Below are 9709 nucleotides of genomic sequence, written 5' to 3'. Positions count from 1 at the left end.
GAACCCAGGAGCACCTATGTAGAAAGTCGATGTTCAACCACTGAACCAATTCAGGCTTCCCTGAATTGATTTTTTCATTTGTTTTGCTTGCTTGTTTGTTTTCAGGAGGCACCAGAACCAAGCCTGGGACCTCCCATGTGGAAGGCAGGTGCTCTGGCACTCAGCCGCTTGAGCCACATCTCCTCCCCACAAAGGGATATGCTTATCTTACTATACAGGGTTCTCATTCTTAATTTCAAATATCCCTCATTATGTGTGCTTCTCTCATTAGCCTTTGGTTCTATATCCTGCCCAACAAGTTTCACTCCCCTCCAAATGAACTGGTTTAGTAGATGAGGGGTCAAAAGAATTCTGACCTATTCCTGTCACTACCATTTCCAAATTCTAGCCATAACTTTTTTGTTCTTTCCTCCATGAAGAAGAATTTTTTACTCATAAGTTTTTTTTACACTTTTATTTGAATAATTAATACATTAATCAGTTTTAATAAAGGAGTCTTCAAAAAAGAGGACAAAATAATTATTGAAATGAAGGCCAGCATTAATTGGTTATTGAAGAAAATATTAAGATTTTAAATAGAAAAAAATTAACAGTATACATGTCATTAGAATTTCTACTTAAGAAACACATTCCCATTTTCCAACAGAGGAAGCTTTTAAAAATTTTTGATGAATGAATAAAGTTTTATCACAAGTTCCCTGTGCCAAAATTAAAGAAAATAAACTCATTTTTCTTTTAATGTTACTGTTTCTAATTATTGTTGTAAATGCTTTATTGAAAAGAGTATAAAGAAGATGGTTATGCTGGAACCAGATCAAAGTATGACTGTGAATTAACTGTTTCTAACTATGAGAAAGTCCTGCTTTGAAGGTAAAACTCTTGTTTTAACTTTAGTCCCTTTACAATTATATGTGACTGAAATATTTGTGGCATCTTGTTCTTCACTCACACACCTGCAATGAATCAATTGGAAGACTAATCTAAATGGACCAAAAAACAGAGGAAACAGCAATAAAAGGTAAACAGAGTTCCCCTCCACATACTTTTCAGGCAGAAAACGTTTTCTTTAACTTGCCTTTCTTATAAAAATACAATGAAGAAATATGGGCTCTTTACTCCACCTTCTCACTTTCCATTTCTTCTCTGCTTTCCTTCACCCAAAAGAGGAAACAGCTACTGAGGACTTTAGAGCAGGGGTTCTCCTCCTGAGGTCAGCAAACCCCAACCAGATACTTGGTTAGCATTCATAGGGTCTGTAAAATTGGATAGAAAATCCTATCTACCTTTACTTTTATTAACACCTAAATGAAATTTAGCATTTTCTTCAGTTGTACATGGACAGTCTAGCACAGTGAATTAGCAGCAGAAAGCCAAAAGGAATTTAAGCCTCCCTGGCTTATAAGGGCTCATCACAATTGACTAAAAGCACATGCTTTAGTTGAACGAGCTCTTGTTCTGGACTGACAGAGGCGTTTAGTGGAGACCCCACAAGTCACAATGTATGTGAAAGGAAAATTCTACCAAACATCTTCTCAAATTTGCTGTGAGGCTTCATAGATAAAACATATGAAACCAGTTTTAAATTGTAGAACATGATTCAAATATATAGTATATCATTCATTATGATCCTAGTAAGTAGTTTTTACAAACTACTTGATTTCATTTTTAGAAGTAGGTTTATTTCTAAATAAATATTCTCAAACTTTCTATAGTAGGTTAGTGTATATAAGGTTGAGAGCACACTTTTAAAATTAATGTCCTTTAACCTGAGGCTTAAAAATCTAGGAGACATCTGAAAAATAAAAAATATTTAAAAACACTTAAGATAAATATTGAATTTGTCAAAACATGAACAAAAATTCTTATATTTACAATATTTAGACACCATTTAGATTTTATTATATTTGAATGTACAAATAATTCCATTATCTTTGGGCACTTAATTATGAAAAATCACATCAGAGTAAAATCAAATTAGAAGAGAAATACTTTCAGTAAGCAGAGCTACTAGGTGTAGATGTATTATTGTACAAACTGATAGCAAATTATGAGACATGAATTTATTATAGCTTAAAGAAGTTTTCAATAAATAATGATGATGCAAATTAAGCTTATCATGCAAGATCATGACAAAACAATGTCAAAGAACGTAGCTTAACTATGGACAAAAGGATTGCAAGAAATGCATATATATGCACGTTATATCTATATTACACAACTGTTAAATGTAGCTATGGATTGGAGAATGTTTCCATTGCATTTCTCTACCTGTATATATTTTAAGTTGTATTTTGCCTAGTGTCTCTAACTTTTAAAAGAAAAACAGAAAAGAAACAGTTTCATTGAGCAGGAAAAGAGATTATCATCAATATGCTCCTTTGAAGAAAATAAGATCAAAGTAACTTTATTTAGAAAGATGAAGATAAAAAAAAGAAATGCCTATATAATGTCAGTGAAACACACAGCCTAAACATCATGAGTAAAAGAAATAATAATGCTCCATGCGATACATTAATATTTTAAAAATATATACAAAAAGAGAATTTGTACTTTAGTAAAAGGCCATATCAGAAGTAAGACAGGTAACCTGGGATAATATTTTTTCAATATAAGAATATATGTAATCAATGTTAAATCTTATGACTATATTATAATCAACATTAAATCTCACATCTCACCTAGTGATCTGTGAAAACACTATCTTGATTAGTAATGAAATCTGAAAAACAAATGCATTATTCAGTGCTATGTAATTACATCAACTTACAATCAATGTTAAAAACACATTACTCACATAGTGACCTGTGCTTTTTCAGTGCTTTGTACTTATATCAGCTTACAAAGAATGTTAAAACACAGAATAAACTTAATGAACTCTGGGAAAAAATATACGTAATGAATTCTTATAACTTCTTAAGCATATACACACACACATATAAATGACACTATATACACACGCACTCATGTATTTGTCAGTATTCAATATTCTCATCCCTTCTCTAATTTGAACATTTTCAGTCAGATACCCATTCCCATAGCTTACAAAGCAGAGATATGTGAGAAACTGAAAAAACAAGAATATTTCATGCACAAAAGATATAAATTTAATATGTATTAGAATTTTATATGCACAATTTTAAATGAAAAGGAAATTCTCCAAAATAGAGATTTTGTAATTTAGAGGTAACATTATTATCTATATGTCACACAAGGCAAGATTGACCAAATATTGTTGCATAAAATTTTCAATAATATTAAGTACATGACAAGAACTTAAAAGAAAAATGAAGTACCCCAATATTCAAAAGATCATTAAATTTTCCCATCAGGTTAATGATCAACTAAAATGGTTCTGATGAACAATAGTTATAAAAACAAGGAAGATTATTTATTTATTTATTTTTTGTAGTGGGATAAGTTTATGACATTTTTCACTTCAATTTTTCAAAATTTAAGAATAACAAACACAAGCTCCAAGGCAACCAATAAAATTGTGTTAAGCTATAATGCGTATTTAGACATATAATATTCTCTGCAACTCTTCATTTGCTCTCTATAAGATTATCAACAAAAAGAGGCTAGTGTATAACTTTCTATAACCTTCTCTCTCCATATGTATAGACATATAGACTTAGCAATATATATATTTGTATATATAGTTTTACATATATGTGTGTGTGTGTGAGTGCTGGTTGAGTTCTTTTTAAAAAGGCCATCTAGCTTGTACCTATATATAAATAATAATTACAGTGCTTCTTAAAAACATTAGTGAAATTCTTAATTTGCCACATAATTGAGTATTTTGAATTATTACCTCAAAACTTTCACTGCCTTCCATTACAAATCCTGGATTTCCATAAAATAATTTAGAATTTTTAGTTCTAGTCTATTATGGGTGTTCTATTAAAGAATGTACCTTTAGTTTACAAAGTCTTCACTAAATTATAATATTACAAATTTCCACATGCATTATCATCATTCATTTGTATTTTTCTGCATATATATGGAAGGATATAGTGGGAAATACTCTTTTTCCAGTTCATCTTCCATAAATTAATATGGCAGTTTGAATCTTTTGTGAACCTGAGAAAATTATGTTCTTAGAGCTAATCCATTAATGTGGGTTTAAACTTCTTGTAGATGTGATATTTTCATTAGATACAGTTAAGGGACCTCCCCTTTGATTAGATCACTTCAGTAGGACATGGCCCAGGGTGGATCTTATTCCTCTTGCTGGAGTCCTTAATAAACTGAAGTATTACAAAAAAAGAGGCCAGAGAGACAGAGAGAAGCCTTCAAAAACTGCAACCAATAGAATCTGAGTATATGATCTGGATCAATTTTATTTTCATTAGAGAATTTTCTATATGAATTTTACTCAAAGGAAGTTCATGGATGATATATTTTCTGAATCTTGGCATATCCATACATCTGCAATTCATCATGATAGATGAGTGATAATCTTGCATAATATAAAATTCTTGGACACATCTCATTTTTTTTAGTAGTTAGATGTAATAGTATAGTATCTGGTTTCCCATGTCGCTTTTACAGTCCTTTGAACTTTACTGTAATATTATATATATTGATTTAGATTTTGATTTATATTTTAAATAATCAATTTTACTTGCCTCGGGCATAAAACAAGATTTGGAATTGTTGTATCATACATACTGCAACTGAATCTAAGCAAGGTTTTATACTAAGTTGGAATAGGTGCACAATATTTGCAGGCCTCTTTACATTTTAAAAGCTGGTTTTACATTTGCTAATTTGTTTCTAATGAAAACTTGGAGAAATTGAGCTCTAGGCCTACTTTATAGAAGATACAATTGTCTCATAATCTTTTAATGCATATTCGACACTCTAATTTTAAACCATGAAACACTGAAAAATGTAAGACTGAGACTTACCATTGAATAGAAATTATTATCCATAGAATAGTCTGAATGCATCTTTTATTTTGTCAGCACACTGCATTTTAAATTTAAACTATTCTGAAAGATGTCCTATGGATATTGGAAGTTGTCGTTCAAAACTTTGAATACTAGTCCTCCTGAAAAATCAGAAGATGTAAACAAACTAGATATATATTTTCTTAGATGGAGCATAAGCTTTAATTTTTAACACAGACTGTCCACATTCAGAATATTTTCTGATTCTCCCCTGAACATTTTAAATAGTTTTGAGGTTGATAATTATTTAGGTAAGCATTGATATGCCAATGTAAATGTACACATTCATATATCTGGTTTCAATGTAATTAGTACATTTATTCATTTAAGAATAGATATATAACATGCAAGCTTATAATATGTAGCAGTTTGATATGGTTCATGAATTCCAAAAATAGATATTGGATTATGTTTATAAACTGGTCTGTACCTGGGCATGATTAAATTATGATTAGGGCTTTGATTGGGCCACATCACCAGGGTGCTGAGTCCCCATCCCTTGGTGGGTGGAGGCTCACAGATAATAGACATGGAAAAGGACTGAGCTGGAGTTTTGATGCAGAAGTTTTTGAGCTGGAGCCCCAGAAATTAAGCACATAGAGGAGCTTGGTCATGAGGAAAGAGAAAAGGTCCTGGGAAGAGAAACAAGTTGTTTGCCTGACAGTCTACAGATGACCTTGTGAAGAGAGGCAAAGTCTAGAGAGCCTCATAGTCTACAGCTGACCTGTGGAGATAACAAGGAGCTAAGCCTGGAGAGAAATGAACCCCAGGAAGAGAGAAACCCAGGAAGCCTGAATCCTGGCAGATGTTGGCAGCCATCTTGCTTCAGCACATGGCAGTAGGCTTTGATGTAGGAAGTAACTTATGCTTTTTGGCCTGGTAACTGTAAGCTTCTACCCCAAATAAATACCCTTTATGAAAATCAACCAATTTCTGGTATTTTGCATCAGCACCCCTTTGGCTGACTAATACACAGCAATACAAAGATAGGACATAAACTCATAAAATTTCTTCTTCTAGCACACCCAAACCATAACCAAGAAATATTTATTTATTTCCCCTTTCCTTTTTGTGAGGCCTTGTTCAATGCAATATGGTATATAAAATATTCTTTGTCACAATTATTCCCTTATATGGAAGGCAATCTGAAAGACAATAGAAGTATAGTAGTAAATCATCATGTAACAAGGTGACAGTAGATAACAAAATGTGATAGCTAAGTTCTTATGTCAAGTTGGCCAGGTTATAGTGTCCAGCTGGTTTTTTCAAGCAAGCACTGGCCTGAATGTTACCATGAGGGTGTTTCTTGGATTAAATCATCAGTAAGTTGATTACAAATATAACTGATTACAACCAAAATCAACTGAATAGTTTGCCTTCAACAATGAGAGAACTTTCATCCAATCAGCTGAAGGTTTTAAAAAGAGAAGCAATGATTTAAGTAGTTAGAAGGGAGAAATTTCATCTCTACTTCAGCCAGCCATATTCAAATTGGGAATTCATGGGAAATTATCACTGGAGTTTCCAACATATGCCTGCCCTATGGAATTCAGACTTGCCAATCCCAACAGTCATGTGAACCAATTCCTATATTTAAAAAATGACTAATAAGCATATAACAAAGTGATGGTGATGGTGCCATGGGAGACTTTTTGACGTTCTGTTATTTTGGCTATTAAAATATGATTTTCTCTTGAAGATAATTAATTGTCCAGTGTCAATTACCCTAAGTGGTTGAAAATGCAGTACATTTAAAGAGTGTTTTTGGACTGAGTGAAGGAATAGGTTCTCTCCTGTTTGAGAGAACGACCCAAAGGACCGAAGATTCTTGGCGTTTCTTTGATTCATATGAGCTGCTCCTACCAAGCAGAGTTGGGGCAAGAATGCACTCTACTTCTTACTAGTAAAATGTGTATGGCTACAATGATGACATTATGGAGGAGCTAATACTGGGAAAGAAGTATTCTGGATGCACAAATAGGGGATGAGCCAGCAAAACTTAATAAAAAGAACACCATTTCTTTTCAAGGTCCTTTCAGGACCACCAGCAGAGATGGTTGAGCGTAGCCAAGGAGCGAAAGCATAAGATTATCACCCACTGAGTAAGCAGGGATATAGCATGATGAAATATTTGGTGCAGAATAACCCAAGAAAAACATGAGACACTTGAGACATTAACTTACCATGATGCAGGTAAGGCTACTCATGATATAATATCCACAAGAGAATAAGGGAACAGGCTCATTTTGAATTCAGAACCAAGTCACTTTTTCAATGAGGTTTCCAATGAAACGTGGGTCACAAAATTTTAAAAAATGATATGAGCATAATGGAGACACAGTGTTACGAGGATTATTTTTCTATAAAGAAGGAGAGTTAACAGTTTCTGATATCTAAAAATACTTTGTGGAGAAGGTGGCATTTAAGCTAAACCTAGAAAGAAGTATTTGCAATTTTGGCTACTATATGTGAGATAATTTCTTCCCAGAAAAAAGAAATATATTGAAAGGCTGTGAAATACAAGATGATTTTAAGAAGAAAGTAGTGGCTTGTGCGGAACCCAGGTAAGTCTTTGTTCTGAATTTCACTATCATTGGAAAGGAAACATGATGAATCCTGTGGTAGAATACATGTTTTCATGGCTACAGTAATGGGTGTACTTATGTCTCAGCTAGACCAGGCAAAGGTGTGCTTGATCCTGCCTGTAGCTGTTGATACTTCATCAGTGGAATCCAGATGGATTCCATAGGCAGCCTTAACTGCATTCTTAGAGGTAAAATAAATTCTTCTAGCATTTTTTAACCTGTATGGATAGTGTTTTTAGCATTTTTTTCTTGTGAAGTCACCTTTTCTTCAACATTTCCAAAATTCTATATAATTCAGTCTTCCTTTCCCCTCTTCAAAATTTCTTGATTTTTCCCCATAAGAAAAAAAAAACTGCTGAATCAAAATAATTGTATCAAATTAAGTCAACAAAATATCTTTGTGCTAATCAGATTTTGATTTTGACTGAAAGATGTTCTTACCAAGTTTTTGTTTTTCATCTTGGAAAAATCTATAGCATATTTTATTACAAATAATTACGCTCTAATTCTAAGAGTATTTTATAAATTGTCCCAAAGAAATTAACTATTTCCAAACAATTCTATAAATAACTGAAAATAATTTTGATTATCCCCTTTTTAAGACAGCGAGCCCTGATTTCATTAGGGATGAGCATGACAAAAGCACTTGCAAAAATCAGTGAAGAAGGATGTTCCAATGATGAGAACTCAATACTGATGACTATGTTTATAAGCCTGCATTTCTGAAATCTCAGCTAGGCCTAGAGCTGCAAGGTGTTTAAGCCTTCACGTTGCTCAAATGTGACCACTCTCTAAGCCAAACTCGGCATGTAAATGCATTACCTTCCCCCCAGTGTGAGACATGACTCCCGGGGATGAGACTCCTGGCACAGAGGGATTACTACCAATCACTAACTGGTGATTCAACTAGAAAAAGACCTTGAATAAAAATAAAAATGATAAAGACAAATGAGTTTATATGGCTAAGAGTCTTCACAAAAGAGGCAGAAGGTCATCAGAGGGGGTACATTTATGCATGCCTCAGGAGGTTCCCAGAGACAGCCAAAGTAGATGCAACCCCAGGTATTGGTGCTCCTGAGGGCTAAAGAGACACACAGGTTCTGCAGTCATGGTAGATGGCTCTGGAATTCAGTGCCTTGTCAGTGGGTCCTACTTTGTAATTTGTGTTCCTGAGTGTAATGGAGTTGAACTCAGATGTGACCTTTCTACACAAGCCTTTTCTGTCACTTTTACTGAAACTGTGGTTGATGCTGGGGTTGGTGTATACTCAGGAGACTTGAATCTCTGGACTGGCCATGTGCCAGCTGGGCCCTGAGCCTCAGCAGACTTGCAACTCCTACTCTCCAATTCATTGAACTTACTCAGGTCAGCTAACAAGGAGGTGAAGATGGTCAACCACCACACCAGGGAACTGAGAGTGCCTACAACAGCAAGCAGGAGAATTGCATCCATCACCCATGTGGAATCTAAGCCCCCTCTCAATATAGAGGTGGAGTGGACATCACCATCCCAGGGTCCACACGATGGAGGAATAAAATATGGATTAGAGTGGACTTACTGGTATTCTGCCATAGAACTATTGTGACTAGTAATGTAAGAAACTGTAGCATTGATGTGGAGAAAGTTGCCATGGTAGTTGCTGAGGGCAGGCAGAGTGAAGAAGAGATGTGATGTGGGGGCATTTTCAGGACTTGGAGTTGTCCTAAATGATATTGCAGGGACAGATGCTGGACATTATATATCCTGCCATAACCCACTGAAAGTACTGTGGGAGAGTGTAAACTACAATGTCAACTATAATCCATGCAATGCAGCTGTGCTCCAAAATGTACTCACCAAATACAATAAATGTGCCACAATGATGAAAGAAGCTATTGATATAGGAGGAGTGGGGGGGGGGGTATATGGGAAACTCATATTTTTTAATATAACATTCTTTGTGATCTATATATCTTCAAAATAAAACAATAAAAAATTTTTAAGGTGTTGGTTTGTTTTAGTCTTCAGATTCTTCTGAATTTACTAATTCTAGCCTAGAGTACCTTCAAGTAATATTGTAGTTTGTGAAACCAAAACACTTTCAGAATAAGGAGCAAGGTAAAGGGCCATTACGAAGAGCTTGTGCAATGTTATTTGTGGCACATGGTGATAATGCATAGACAGTTCACT

Source organism: Dasypus novemcinctus, chromosome 1 (assembly GCF_030445035.2).
Source record: "Dasypus novemcinctus isolate mDasNov1 chromosome 1, mDasNov1.1.hap2, whole genome shotgun sequence".
NCBI classification, from domain to species: Eukaryota; Metazoa; Chordata; class Mammalia; order Cingulata; family Dasypodidae; genus Dasypus; species Dasypus novemcinctus.
Note: the sequence above shows the minus strand (reverse complement) of the source record.